The sequence below is a fragment of the Pogoniulus pusillus genome, chromosome 16 (genome assembly GCF_015220805.1).
Source record: "Pogoniulus pusillus isolate bPogPus1 chromosome 16, bPogPus1.pri, whole genome shotgun sequence".
NCBI lineage: Eukaryota > Metazoa > Chordata > Aves > Piciformes > Lybiidae > Pogoniulus > Pogoniulus pusillus.
The window spans coordinates 15,354,258-15,369,596 of NC_087279.1; the positions used below are offsets into that span (position 1 = coordinate 15,354,258).

At 36.3% G+C, this 15,339-nt stretch overlaps 1 protein-coding gene across 5 annotated transcripts in view; it reads right to left on the reverse strand.

The window, feature by feature from the left end:
- ERC2 (ELKS/RAB6-interacting/CAST family member 2) overlaps positions 1 to 15,339 on the reverse strand; it is a 486,963-nt gene that overhangs the window by 295,659 nt on the left and 175,965 nt on the right. The gene's annotated exons all lie outside the window — the stretch shown is intronic.

Below are 15,339 nucleotides of genomic sequence, written 5' to 3' on the forward strand. Positions count from 1 at the left end.
AGATTTACACCATTCCTTGTAACTCACACGTTAAGTAACCCAAGTGTATCATCTGACAGACAACAAAAGTCAAGTGAATTCTGCTGAAATTCTAAGCTAGAGAGTGCTTGCTTTGTGTTTGTTAATGCATACAATTAAAAAGGATTTTCCAAGACTTTATGAAAGCTAAGGACTCACATTTATCTCTAATATTTTGTTAGCCTGCCAAAACTGCCACCAAAATACTAAATAAAAGCATTAAAACACATACTGCAAGTTCACCCATGTAAAAAGTTAAAGGAAACAAACCAGTGCAAGAGAGATTATCTTAGCACCTGGTATGAAATAATGCAGAAAAGAGTATAGCTCATTTTCCTTCATTCAGAAGAAACTATTTATGAAGCTGAATGTGCAAAACTACAGTAGTGTCAATAGGACACAAGAGATTACCTACTGCATGCACTCTTCAAGAGAAATAAGCAACATAGTGTGCATGGCTAACTCTTTATGAAATTTAATAAGACAAAAGATCTGAAGATATTAAGAGAAACAATAGATATGCAAGATGAGCAGCAAAGATAATGTCATGGCTCTAAAAGAGAAAGTTGGAAATTAGGGGGGAAAGTGCCAAGTCCAGAATACAGAAAACAGTACTAGGATGGAAAAAATATGCTCTTACTTTTGGACACTAAAGCTGTAGTAGTAACCAATCAGAGAATAAACTAGACAAACAAAACAGGAGTTTACACAGATGCTGATACTGGAGATGCAAATTTTTAAGGACTGAAATAAGACAGGAGGGGAGAGGTAAAAAAAGCAACGAAGAGGTAAGCAACAAACACCAGCAGCAGCCACAACCACAAAAGGGCAGCTATAATTTGATCTGATTAGAAGGATCAACATTACATACTTAATAACAATCAAGTCAGAAAAATCAGGTCTTGTAATTAAATTTACTTCTACATCAAGATATACACAATTTCTGGAAGAACAAAACCAAGTCCACAGTACAGAGAATTAAATGCTGAAGTTGAAATCTGAATTTTAAAATATTACAGTCAGCTCCATCATGTCATCAAATGCCTCTATTGCCAAAAATTATTACCACAATCTCTAAACAAGAGACACTTGGCAAGTCTTCCCAGAAAAAAAATAAATGGATATATGAAAGTCTAACAACCATGAAGAGAAAAACTAGTAGATGACAGCACAAGAAGCAGCTACGTCATCAATAAACTTCCACAATTGTCACCATCACTCTACTAGTTCTTGTGTTTCATGCTGAGTTCCCCTCTGGCACCTACAAGGCTTCCAGGAGGAGAAAGCAGAATAACCAGAAAAGGGTATTCCTCTGCTTGCAGATCTTACACTTCACAATTGAACTATTATTAATGGCAGCAAGCTCTCTGTCAATATCTTTCATACATTTATCTCAAACTGCAGTTTGATGTATTTTCCAAGTCATTAACAGGAATTTAGATATTTCATTTCCAATGTGCCTTTCAGGTTTGGCTCTTTTTTTCCACAGTGAAGAAACAAATAAGGTGAAGAATTAATATAAAAAATTAGAGTCTATGTTATCAGTTGAACTCAATGATTTCAGTTCCTCTAAACCGAAATGATTCTATCAACTACTCATAATTTGTCCAAATACTTGTTATTCTGAAAAGTTAAATCAGAAGAACTTGTATTTTTGATTGCAAATACTATGTCAGAACTCTGTAGGGAAATGCATTTCTTAGATTTCCTTCTCCCATTGTCAGGTTTGCTTTTCAGAAATCTCCATCCTAAGTAGTAAATTTATAAAGGAAGAGAGGGGTAATTTTTGATGTCTAGAAGACATTGTTGCTACTGAGCAGCTCAGATATGTTAACTCTATGTATCATCCATTTAAAAGCCCACTCAGCACAGTCACCACAGCATGGTTGTAAATTTGCAGACAACAAAAAGGGTATGATTAATGAAGATGTGAAATTTACATTGATATCAAGCTTCTGAACAGATGTTACACAGTAATTAGACTTTCCTTAAGCAGGCTAAGAAAAGCAAGTATGTCAGTGCATCAAAGATGCACTCACATAGGGTGCAAGCATTTCCCATGTCATCATATCAACTGTATGGTTCAGTTGGCATGGCATACCAACTGAGAATTAGTAACATCTTAGATAAAACAGCACATAAGCAGAAAAAGTATCATTAAAATACTAAAAGATTAAAATCCAATAGATGTTTATCTAAAGAAAAAAGAATATACATTCCTCTTGAGAAAGGAGGGGGGGGGGAAAGGATAAAAAAGAAACCTATGAACTGGTGATCACAAAGACAAAAGTATCATGTACAGGGTACATGCCATCACAATTTCTGGTGGGTACCTGCAGTGACATACAACAGCACTTCAACAGGAAAAAAAAAGAAGTTCTTTATTCCATAACCAGAAACCACAACCTTCTCTTTGATGTAATGTAGAAACTGAGAGCACCCTATTGCATCACTAAGTTGGAACAAACATGACTGAAACTGGGCATCACCAGTGATAAATAACTTCTTTTCTTCTTCCAAAACAAGCATGTCTGTCTGTTTTATTATGCAATCACTGCAGGAACGTTTCATCCATTTTTACGTACTGTGAGATTTGTTTCATGATACAAGACTCAAAGGTACAGGTACAGGAAGGATTCAGAGGAATCAACAAGATTTAAAAAGGACAACGTGTGTGCTGAGTTTTCCTGCAGAGAGGGGAATAAAACTACTCTAGGGCTGCTTAGGGAAGGGATTTGCCCTCAAGTCAGCTGATACTTTTACAGGGCTATAAAAGCAGGTCAGTGGGCAAACTGAGCCAAGAGAGGAGAAGGCTGTCACACAGAAAGGAGCTCCTGGACCGAAAGCCTGGCTTCTGTTGCCAGACTCCAGCTGAGAAAGAGCTGGAACTTAATGCTAAAATTAACCTTCACCAGGAAGCTAGCCAAAAGAAGCCTGGGCTGATAATATCCACTTGTGTATCTGGAAATACTCAGTCTCTGTCTCCTTCTCTTCAGGGACCAATAAATCCTCCGAACAACACAGCTTGACTCTTTGACTCTTCTAAGCAGGACTCACAGCCTTGTGAGACATCCATTGAAAAGTTTGTGCTGTCATATGTATTTGTTGAGATATACTTCTAAATGCAGCAGGTATTTTTGAGATAGTAAATATAATAATACAAAATAGACTAACACATAATTCCAGATATGACAAATGAAGAGGTGGACAACCATTCAAGCTAATAATTCTTACAATAGTCTGTATATATTTAGTGCCAGATTTTCAAGCTGGACTGGTTCAGTAGGAATTCCTGCATCTCTAACATTTCACATGTTAGACTAATGACTGATTGCTGAACACATTGAGATCACCTGAAAGTATGACCTGTATTATCTCTCCAAGTTAACCATAAAAACTCACACCTATATTTTTGAAGACATCTGATTATGTCTCATAACCAGTTCTGTATTATTTGGTACATAAAATAGGATATTAGCTTAAGTGAGAATGTATCAGGAATATTTTACATGGAAAATTGTTACAATATCATATGCAAGCCAGAGGAGTGTGTATATATCCTAATGTAAAGTATCATGTAGAAAAAAAGCTGCTATGGCATACTAATACATTTAACACAAATAATTTCAGATGAACAGTGATACAATTTTTAGTTTGTGTCTTGTCATGCCTATTATGTCAGTACCAACTGGGAATACTTAGGTGCCTCTGCTCTGATTAAAAAATTACAGCAGGTCTCATAAAACAGTTACTAGACAGTGAGAAAAGCAGCAACAGGTAAGTTGTTGGGCAACAGGGAATACTGAAAAGGGAAGTTACAAGGGAAATAAAGTAAAAGGCACTTTGAGAGCTACAGAAAATAAAGAGTCAGTTAGATAGCAGTATGGGAAGTCTTCCACAGCATTTAACATAGAGAAATCAATATGGCAGGTGACACAAATGGGAAGCAGCACAAGATGTGCATGTTGTGTGTATTGTTTTAAAATACACAAGTATAAGAGGAAAATATGTAAATAAATCCAGAAAAATAACATAAGCTTTCAAATTGTCAACTAATCAGTTCTAAAGGCAGGTTTAGGTTTTGGTAGCCAAAATATCATTAAAATAAAAAGGAGCTAAAAAAGCATATTACCTCATTTTCAATAAAATGACTTCATTTTACAATGTGTTATTAAAGCCAATGTAGTTACTAAAGACAAATATAGTCTTGATAATGAAAAGTAGTTATCAATTAAAACAAAGCAGTGAAAGAGAAGCAATCAGTGAATGAGTAAAAAGAGCTTCTAAAAAAACCCCAAAGTGATGATTTGTCATAATTCATCCCAAGGTATGATTTTACACACTTAGGAAAACTATTAAGACAGCAAAATTAATATACATCCAGAAAAAAAGGGTTTCTGTTTGATTGTAGGAAATTGCTACCACCTAGAGTTCTGGACAACAGGCTTCCAAACTTTACAAAATTACTTCAAGGTGAAGAGGTTTAGCAAGTTGGGATGCAGAAAGGTAGGATGCCTGGCTTAATCCCAAAAGAAAATAGTGGTTTTATTCACTGTAAGAATATCCTTGAAATCCTGCTTCCGGGCAGTGAACACTCCAACACTCTTAATGTCTTTTCCTGGACTGTGACCTTCATTACACCTAACATTGAAAAGCTTCTGTTAATTGAATTGCCTTTCCCATTTGAGGGTATCCAATCACTTCACCTATCTCCTTGTTGACCTGATTTCATGTTACTCATTTTATAAGTTCTACACCATCCAAAACAACTTTTGTAATATTTGTAACTTCAGAATAAAAAACTAAGCTCCAACAGTCTTAGTGAGACAGCTGTGCCTGTCAGGTCTCTAACTAGTCTTTTTACCTAACTTTGACATTTACACCATTGTTCTGACAATGACATATCCAAAATCAAGCATGTTTTTTTTCATATGGGATGCCGCAAAGCCATCTAGAGAGATTTTATCATCTTTTGGGTTGCGACCTACTATTTTCTGTGGACAGAAACATTGGCAACTTTTACTATCGCATCTCACTGCAAATCCTCTCCGAAATTGGTGTTAATCACTCTGTTCAGCCTCTTGGCATTAACACTTTTTTTTTTCCCCTCTCCACCTGCATTTACATTTTCTTGCTTTCCTACATGAAATACTGAAGTGCAGTTTCTATTTGAAGAAGGCTGTACCTGAGATAAAAATCTGCCTTCTCACTCTAAGCAAGTCCTCCTTATCTTTAACAGTAGTTGCCCATTTACCCTTCTTCATACTTGTGCAATCAACTTAAAACAATGCAGGTAATTTTATTATTATCTCAAGGATCTTTTTTACTTTTATTCTTGCTCTGTTTGTTCTTTCCGTATTCAGTCCAGAAATATGCCTTGCAATAAAATATTTCTAGCCTAGGCAGTCACTACTACATTTAGATATCATGTACAACTACACAAACAATCCTGTTAAAGAACCAACACAAGGTAAATTGCATGATCATCTGTAGTCTCTCAGGGTTTATTGTCTGGTTTTTGTATCCTTTTAATTTATGTACACATGCATTGTGATATTTGTAGAATATCTATTTTGTTTTCACTACCACTATGTATTTCTATTGATGGTTTAGGGTTTCACTCAAGATGGTTATTTAAATAGAAAAGAAATTAATATCTTTATTTCCTTTCCTAGAAAGTTAAAGATATAATTAACATGCTTTATAAGGTTGGAATTTGAAACTCAATACATCTCTCAATCAAGCAACTCCAATAGTTTTGATTCTAATGGAAAGCTGTAAAAGGTGCAAGATTCTAGAGCACGGCAAAATAAATGCACATTTCAATGCCGCCCCATCCCACAGGACCATACACAATTATCAGTGTAGTAAATAGCCTATTATTTACAGCAGCATGCTACAAGTAATTTTGTTAGATGGCTCCAGTTGTAAATTGTTATAATAGTAATTTCACATCTCCTTGTATTAATAGTTTAACACCTGTCTGACTTTCAGACAAGAGTACTTCTCTTAACTCCAAGTTATAAATTTGCTGTATAGAACTTAGGAATCATTTTACATCTGAAGGGGAAATCCGTGTGAGTACAGCATTGTGAAACTGCTCTGTCATCTTTAATCCCTAATTGCATTCTCTTCCTACCACCTTATGAAATTATTTCAGATATTTCAAATATTCCTTTTTTTCCCATTTTTCCTGTTAAATATTCTAAAGTAAGACTATAATACTTCATGAAAGCCAACAGAAGAAGAATATCAAACTTCACATGCCGTTAATCTCTAAGTGCAAAATAAAGGGGTAATTTGAAGGAGGGAGGGGGTGGAATTAAAATGCAAGATAAATTTAAAGAAAAAAAAAAGATCTGTGATAGCAAAAACTGAAAGTCACAGACCTAACTGATAAATAATGACTATATGAATTCAATACAAGTATGCTGAGTTTCACTAGAAGAGCATCCTGCCATTAGAAATTGCATTCAAGAGCTTCTAACAGAGAATCCAATCTCACGTGGTACTATTTTACATGAGCCTCTCCCAAGTGCCAGTGGTAAAGAGTAGGAAAAACTTCATAGCAGTGGAGCTTAAACAGCTAGGCAGAAATACCAGAAATAATAATGTCCTTCCTACTGGAAATTTTCCTTTGAGCTCCCTGCCTATAGAGGCCATCTGTATTCATAATTAAGGTTCAGTGTAACAACTGTACATGAAAGAAAAGCTTTACAGAAGGAAAACATCTCCCTACCCCTTTTATTTTTAAAGATGTCTTCTCTTAATCATTCTAAATTAACATATGGTCAAAGTACACAGGTTTATATCAATTAAGAGTTGAAGTGTTCAAAATGTTGTTCATCAGAGAACTAAGTTTCTTGTTACTCTGAGATGTAATTTAATATTCGCACTATAGCTGCACAAAAGACAATGCACGTATTGAGTTTCACCATTAGTTACTGCAGGCCAGACAGTCTTCCTATGTATAAACTATCAAAGCATTGCTAAACCTAAACTGAAATGTTAAACTCAGCAAGTTGGATGTTTTTAAACAACATCTGCTGAACAGTTTAAATTTTCAATAACAGCAAAGGTAACACAGCAATGCTTTTATATCTATGTCTGAGTAAGAAGCAGTAACAATCTGAAGTAGCTCTCTTGCTTTTGCTACAAAAGTGTCCTTCCATTTTATTTTTAAAACAAAAAAGCCTTCACTGAATTTCCTGTGCCTCTGTATCCTAAAACCCAGCAGATTGATATGCTTAACAACTCAGTCTCATTCTAGTAACAACTAGAAGAAAGCAGAAATAAATTATTATATACCACATCTATGACACACAAATCCTTCTCCCCCAACCCAGTTTTTCATTAGGTCATTGATGCTTGGGATTTATTGATGTAGCTATCCTTATTCATTTGGCTTTCTTCATTGTTTTTCATTTGTTGTAAAAGCCTTGGTGAAAGGATCCATAAAGAACACTCATTGTTCCTTTGACAATTATGGGGAAATTCATCGTAATACCCTACAAGATGCATTTGGAGATCATCTGCTATTATAGTATCAATGACACTGACCTTGTACTATATTAAAACTGAGAGCATCTTCAAAATATTTTTTCCTCTCTGATGCATATTTCTTTGCTTTTTGTGCCAGATACTGAAAAGTTTATCTGCAAGAGTTACACAGTCCAGTGAGAAGTTCCAGCAACTGCAAATGTAGCTGTCTCTCCTATAGTGTTAAGCCCTTGTTCCCCATTTTTATTTCTGTTACTACCTGAAATGTATGCCCCTCTCTATGGTGGGGTTTGACAAACACTAGATAAAACCTCTAGAAGAGTGGTGAGTTAAGAGGTTTCAGTTAGAAATACTTTGAAGTCCTTTAGAGATGATGGCTGTATCAAAATACATTACTCCAAGTAACTGCCTTATTTCTGTAGTTCTGCAAGCATTAGATTTATAACAGAACTTAGTTTTCTGTCAGAATTTCTCCTCAAGGAGATGTACTTTAACTGTAAAATATTTTAGAATTTATAGAATTTACAGGGTTGCTTAACAGTGCAATTACAATACTCCGACAACACTTCCGTTTCCAGCATCTTCCATGATAGACACTGCTAATGGTCTCAACTTCTTGAATGACTGATGGCCAGCTCAATGCTAAAAAAGCATCAGACACCACGAAGAGCTTATTTCATAACTAAGCATGTATAGCTATCACTTCCTAATACTCAAAAGAACTTTTATTTTAGCATTAGTATAAGAAGTTAGTCAGATAGTCTAAGAGTGTTAATCAGGTATTCTGTAAATAGCATACCAAAACTTAACTAAACCAAGCAAAACCTCCCTTTCTGTGCTTTGTGTTTTCAGGAGGGGTTTTCTTTTTAAACAGGCTTTGCAGCAGAACATACTACTGCCCATCGTCCCCTCATCTTGGATCCCCACTCAAAAACCACACATCAACCCACAGATTTAGCTTTACTGAGAAGTATGTTCTGTAGCATGAATTGTAGCATAGGTGTCAATAAGAAGACAACATGCTTGTGATCAAACGCTGCTGTCAGCATTACAGTATACCTAAAGGAGGTGAAACGCTCCTGTCGTGCCAATGCATGTGACTTGGTTCATTTTGCTGCCCTACCTGTAGCCAGCTGTCAATAAGGTGGCCCGTCTTCCTCTTACTCAGAGTTGAAATGGGACCAACCCAAGGCATTGCAATTCATACATTTCAAGGCAGAGACAACACAAAACCTAACAACTTAAGAGTCTGAACAGTGAAAATTGCTGAATACGTAAAATGGCATGCAAGAAATCATGTTTTGTAAATCTAATACAACCTACAAGACTGGATCCAATGGATAGTTCACAGAAACGATCTCTTCCACAACCAAATTAGCAAACTCCTGTTTTCTATTACCTTTCTATGTAGTCTAGATTCTATACTTTGAAGTTCTTCACATTTGTTCAGCTGCTTACTATCACATCCACCTCCTGACATGTAAAAAAGACCAAAACTCTCAAAAGTCTTTTTTTTTTAATAAACATTCAAATCAAACTATTTATGGCTCCCATGACAGCCACAATAAAAATCCAGACTTAATCATAGTTAAGATTTTGGGATAGGTCACAGCAGGTATTTCACTCAAATGTAAAGTGTGCTTTTAGATGCTCTCAATCCTGTCTATTGAGCAGCTGTTGCAAGACAAATAGTGTCCAAAGTCACACAGCCCTTTAGCAGCTTCTCACTCTCACTGAAGATCAGAAGTAGGCACCACAGAGAGCAACGTGTAAATGCTCCCATGGTGTACAGTCACTTTGGCATGCAGCTAAACACAGAGCAATAAAGGACTCTGCACAAACCTAGAAACATGAATGGAGATTTCCGCTGTCAAATCAAGGCATCTCTTCGGCAATAAATATAGTGGACCTGATTTTTCTCCCAGATAAATACAAGTTTACATTGGCATAATTACCTTGAGTAAATTTACTGCAGATTTATTCCTAAGTGAATAGCAAATAGACCAAATATTTCTTTCATATATAAAAGATTACGCAGTGTTATGCCATTTTTCTTTCTACTTCCCAAGAACCGCTTTGCTCCACTCTCTTTATTTCACTTTGATCTTAGCTCTGTGCCTGGCTAGGCGTTAAAAATTGAAGTCAGGTGTACTAGAAGGAAGTCAATTAGATTCAGATTCCACTCTAAATTCGGATTTATTCTACTCGTATTTGAACATACCACTGCTGATTCTACCACCAAGAAATACATAATACTTGGCAACAAGGAAATTATCAAAGCAATCTGACCAAATTGGCACCACTAGCTCTGGCTACATCTGGTAACAATAATAGGAAGGAAAAAGTATGAAGATAACAATTCTCATTTATTGTTACCATTAAACTTATCTGTATGCATACTCTTAAGTCTTTGAACTGCATGCCTTTATAAAGCCACTAAGAGCTCTACTCAAAAAGGTGAGGGGTGATGCTTTTCCAAAAGTGATAAAATATCCAATTTACTAAGGCATTAGAGTCTCTAGTCACAGACTGCTCAGTCAGACGAACAGCAATGGAATACCACCAGGAAAGCATGACTGCCAACATCAAGGAGCTCTAGCAATGCAGAAATTAAGGTGTTTGATTCTATGCCAACAGAGTAGAAATGTAATATACTACAAAACTGGTAAAAACCAACTGCTAATGCATAAGTCTACTTTTATATGGATAAGTTTTTTTTTTACTTCCAGTTATAACAAACTTGGATATACTTTAGGTCGAATTGTAGATCAACTCTAACTGCCTATCCTAGAAAGCAGATGAAAAAGAGCAGTGGAATCTACTTTGTTATTTCAGGACTAGGTCAGAATTGTTTATCACATTAATAAATTATTCAATCCTTATCTTGCTAAATATTTCATGCATCAGACTAGGGCAAACATTAATCTCTCAGTCCAAATAGATTCAAAATCATACACAAAATGCATCCTTTCTGAATCAATCAAGTTTTAAAATTGTCTTCTCATGGATTTTACTGCATCTAATTAAGAAGTTGATCGAGTTATTTTCACAGGAAGCCTTTCACAAAACTATGCTTTGAAATTTCCTAGCAATTCTTACTAAAATATATCGAAAAGGAAAATGCCTGGTACCATTTACTAATACCCATGGTGCAGATCACCAATAAAACCTGGTATGATATTAACTACACTTAAAACACAGTAAAGTGCATATTTGAAATAGTGTTCTATTACCATGATGCAAACTATACCACTCATTTAGATTCAAAGTTTAACACTGCACTTTGCACATAAGCAAGCTTAACAAAATGGAACAAGTCTGAGACTCACTTATAACACCCTAGACTAGCAGCATCACCAGTTGCTCCTATAGTAAAATAACAACTCCAAATATACTAGCCTGACAGGATGCACATTTCCCAGCCTCACAAACAATTATGTTGAAGATAACTTATATTTCCCGAAGGAAGAAGATAGGAGTTAAGTGTCCCTACCAACACTGGTGTCATCACACTTATGTAACAAAATATACAGAATAAAACAACTGCTCCTTCAGATAAAGAACACTTGGCAACATATTCCCTGCTTGCTTATATATTCTGAAGCTATAGCTATGCTTTTAACAGACATATATTCTACTGCAGAATACAACTTACAGAAAGGAGTGGGTGCTGATTCAGAGAGGCAGATCCAATGCACTACTGTGAGTCCCCTCTTTTCTGTCAGTCAGAACAGGTGAGAAACCACCCAATCTCATTCCTCCCTACATATCACAGTCACCTAGGGCACAGAGTTTGTGAGAGCTTTCAGGAAAGACTGGCATGTAAATAAGACATATAAGCCTTTTGGGTCTGCACAGAACTTTGTTCCATAGGCTGCTTTTTGAAAGAGCTGATTCTGTGTCATTTAAATGAGTTGTCAAGATTTCAGTGGTAGACAGCTGGCAGGTATAAAAGCATGTTGAGACAGTCAGGAAAGAGGCTGCCACTCAGATGCAGTTCCAAGAGCTGTGAATCACACAAATACATGCTCTCTTCTGAGTCAGCAGCTGAAAGCTCAAAAAAATATCCTACCCATCCTGACATCAGGATACATCTCTAGTGTAAAATTATTCTCCATTACATTTATAAAACAACTCCTCATTATCTTAATTCTGTTACATTTCTTGGAATGCTACTTCACAGGAAAATATATTTCTTCTTTTAAGCAATTATGATTCTCTTTCATTCTTTTTTGGATCTATAAGTAGTCATCCCTAAATAATTCCTTTGTTCTGCACCTTTTGAATGTGACAACTTCCATTTGCCTTTTGCCCAGTCACACTATACAAACTTTACCTCTATCACACTTCAAATGAAATATCCTCCAAATCTATTGAAAAGAAAAGATTAGCCTTCACACAGTTCAGAATTCCTAGTGTGTAAAGTGTCTACTTTCTCAGCAAGAATAAAACTTAGGATCTTACTTAAAGGTAACTTTGTTAATTAGCATTGACATTTCAGAGCTGAATGTCATCCTCCCTTCCACCTGCAGTGGTATCACAATCGCAGCATGAAACTGTCACCTAAAAAAATCTCATTAAGCTCAGCTCTACTGGGCAAATGACATACTGTTTTTAAGATTTCTGTCACTACATATAACCCTGGAACACCAGTTATCATCTGAGCTGTATGTGAAAAAACTCTCTCAAAACTATCTAGCATAATTTGATCTATTATCCTTTGCATTATTTGCACTTGTGGGTTAACTTTAGAATTCCAAATGTGTGATCCACACATATCCATGTGTGGTGGTTCATCTCCCACTGATACATTATACATCATACTCTACATCAAGCAACTGATTGCCTCCTTTCTGCATAGGTAGATATGTTTAGAAAGTTAACAATGTGTTAGTTAATAATAGGAGCATCACAGAATTCTTTCATTTGAAAAGGACCTTTACATTCATCGAATCCAATCACAAACCTAACACCTTCCTGAACCATTCTAGATTCAGAAATTTGCACTGCCATGGTGTTCTCAGCCAGAACTCCTACATCAATAACACCGATCTAAGTTTCTAAACACAAGAGTAGAACTCTCATTTACACAAGTATGTTCCTAACCATAGTTTTCTTTTTTATCCAGAAGACAGCTAACAGTAATGCATACAATTGTATGACACATTAATGCAAACTGGACAATATCACCTAAAGTGTACAGTCCAGTCACTCCTAGCACAGATTCCAATTATTACATGAGAACTGAGACTTTATGACATTTCCTACAAATGCTAATTAGCTGGTAAGTTAAGCCTTCAGTCATGTAACACTTCATCAATTACAAAGCTTAAACTATTAAAGATGGAAACTGTAACATTTTACATGAAAAGTTATGTTGCAAGTCAAAGTAGAATATTATATTAGCCCCCTTTACATGGTGTTCTTGTATAATAGTCCCCACAAAAGAATTTCCACCAGCTGTTGTCCTAATATGATCCAGGTCTACATCTTCTACACTGTTCTTGTATTAACAGCTACTGTTTTCAACACCAAGCCTCATACTTCACTGTATGCAACTGGATTTTACTGTACTAGAGATTCCTAGAGGACAAAATGCAAAAGCTATAGTTGCTGTACAAAAGAAAAAACTGTGGGGCAAAAAAAAAGACAGGAAAGAACCATATCCAGTTCAGCACTTCTGCTTTTCAGACTCAAACCTGGCCATATTCATAGAACTCGCACATTCTGGTAAGAAATACATAAAGATTTCTGAGGTTTGCCCCTCTGCATGCTAAACTGACAGATATGAGGTGTAAGCCTAGCTTTGCCAGGTTAAACAAGGCTATTAAAACAGCATACCCAACTTTACTGGCACTAAAATGGAACAGTGGTGCCAAAGATTCTAAAATAAAGAAATATTAAGTAATATTGCACCTCTGACATTGACATAAGTTTATTATTACTCTATGCCAATCTACCCTGATCCAAATCCTCTAAAAGCACACTGTTCCAGTGCTGGGCCTCCCTTAAGCCCACAAATTATACCAAGTAGCATGGTGGTTTTTCAATTCAATCAGAAATTGCTCCAAAACCACTGCATAGAAGGACAATACATCATTAGTTCACAGTCTAGCCCTTTACTTTTTTCTGCAACATGTTTCTTTGTGTGTGTTCCAACGTCATCCTGTGGGAGTCATTTTGTTGCCAATGTTTCTGTTTCTTCCACACCTTTGGTAGAGAGCACTCCGCAGAACTCGTCCTACCCTCCAAGTAAAACAGTTACCCAGAACGGAGAAGAAACTGCTTCAGCTGTGAATGGGAGTTTTTCTGGCTTGGGTATTCCTTGTATTTTCCAACATGGTAGATAAGAAGAATGTAGACAAGAGAAAGAATATACCATGGGAAATTGCTGCTTTCCAGGTTACATATTCCTTCCTACTGAGTCTCAGTTATGATTGACACAAATATTTAAGCACTATATATAAATTCTTCCTTCTTCACTTACTTGAAAATGACCAATAAAATAAATATTATTTTAGGATGAGTGAAGTACTTCAGTCTGAGTGGAGAGACGTTACCATCTGCCTTGCATCAATACACTAAGGCACTAGATTAATTGGCTATTCATAAGTTTTCATATCAAATTTAAATTAAAATGCACAAATGTAAAGTTTGGCACTGAACAGAAAAGAGAAAAATGGAGAAATATGTTAGAATATTACATTTGGAAGAATCTAATGCCTACTCATAACTCAGGAATAAAACCTGGAAGCAATTCCTTCACTTTCAGAAGTGTTTACATGAAAGCAAGATAGCAACCAGGGCAATATCACAAAAGGTCTGTAAAGGCAGGGCAATCCACTAGAGAGCCCAGCAACTCCTGAGTGCCATATGAAATGTGCCCTGTTGCTTTTCACCGGATGAATTTATCTCTAAATGCTCAACACAAATGCCTGGATGCCATCACCTGAAGTGAAAATAATAATGGAATAAGTTGCCAAAACGTCAGTAAGAGAAGATGAGCAAAAACTGGAGGAAGGCAAGAAATAGAATCAACCAAGTTGGAAGAGACCTCCAAGATCATCCAGTTCAACCTAGCACCCAGCCCTGTCCAATCAACTAGACCATGGCACTAAGTGCCTCATCCAGGCTTTACTTGAACACCTCCAAGGACAGCGACTCCACCACCTCCCTGGGCAGCCCATTCCAATGCCAATCACTCTCTCTGGGAAGCATTTCCTCCTAACATCCAGCCTAGACCTCCCCCAGCACAACTTGAGACTGCGCCCCCTTATTTCCTGGGCCTGAAAAAAAACAGTCTTCTTAGGTTTTGGTAAATAAGGACTTGGATTTTTATAAGTTGTATTTGACCAACTGCAGACAGAAACACAGCTAGATCATGTGAATGATGTATGAATCCTGGAAGAAATCTACAGTAACGTGAATTGACTACATAATAGTAAATAGTAGCTGTAAAAGTAGGGAAGAAGTAATACTACAATATATCCTTTGCCAGGAATTTTTGGTCCATCTGTCTATATGCTCTCAAGTGCATCTTTATAGGATAATGATACACAGAACATACCTGCTAACAAACATTTCTGTGAGTGTGAGGGAAAATGATATGGTAAATAAATACTCCTGTAGGAACAAGCCTTGCAAAGCTCTCTTTCCACAAAATTCACCCCCCACCTCCGTTCCTCCGGGTGGAAATTATAACAATTAAATCAAACTTCCAAAGACAGTAAATGCAGTTAGCTAAATTTGTGGAAAATCAGAAATAAGATTAAGCTGCTTGGAGACAGTCTCCATTCTTGATGTCTTTAGTTCACAGGAAAA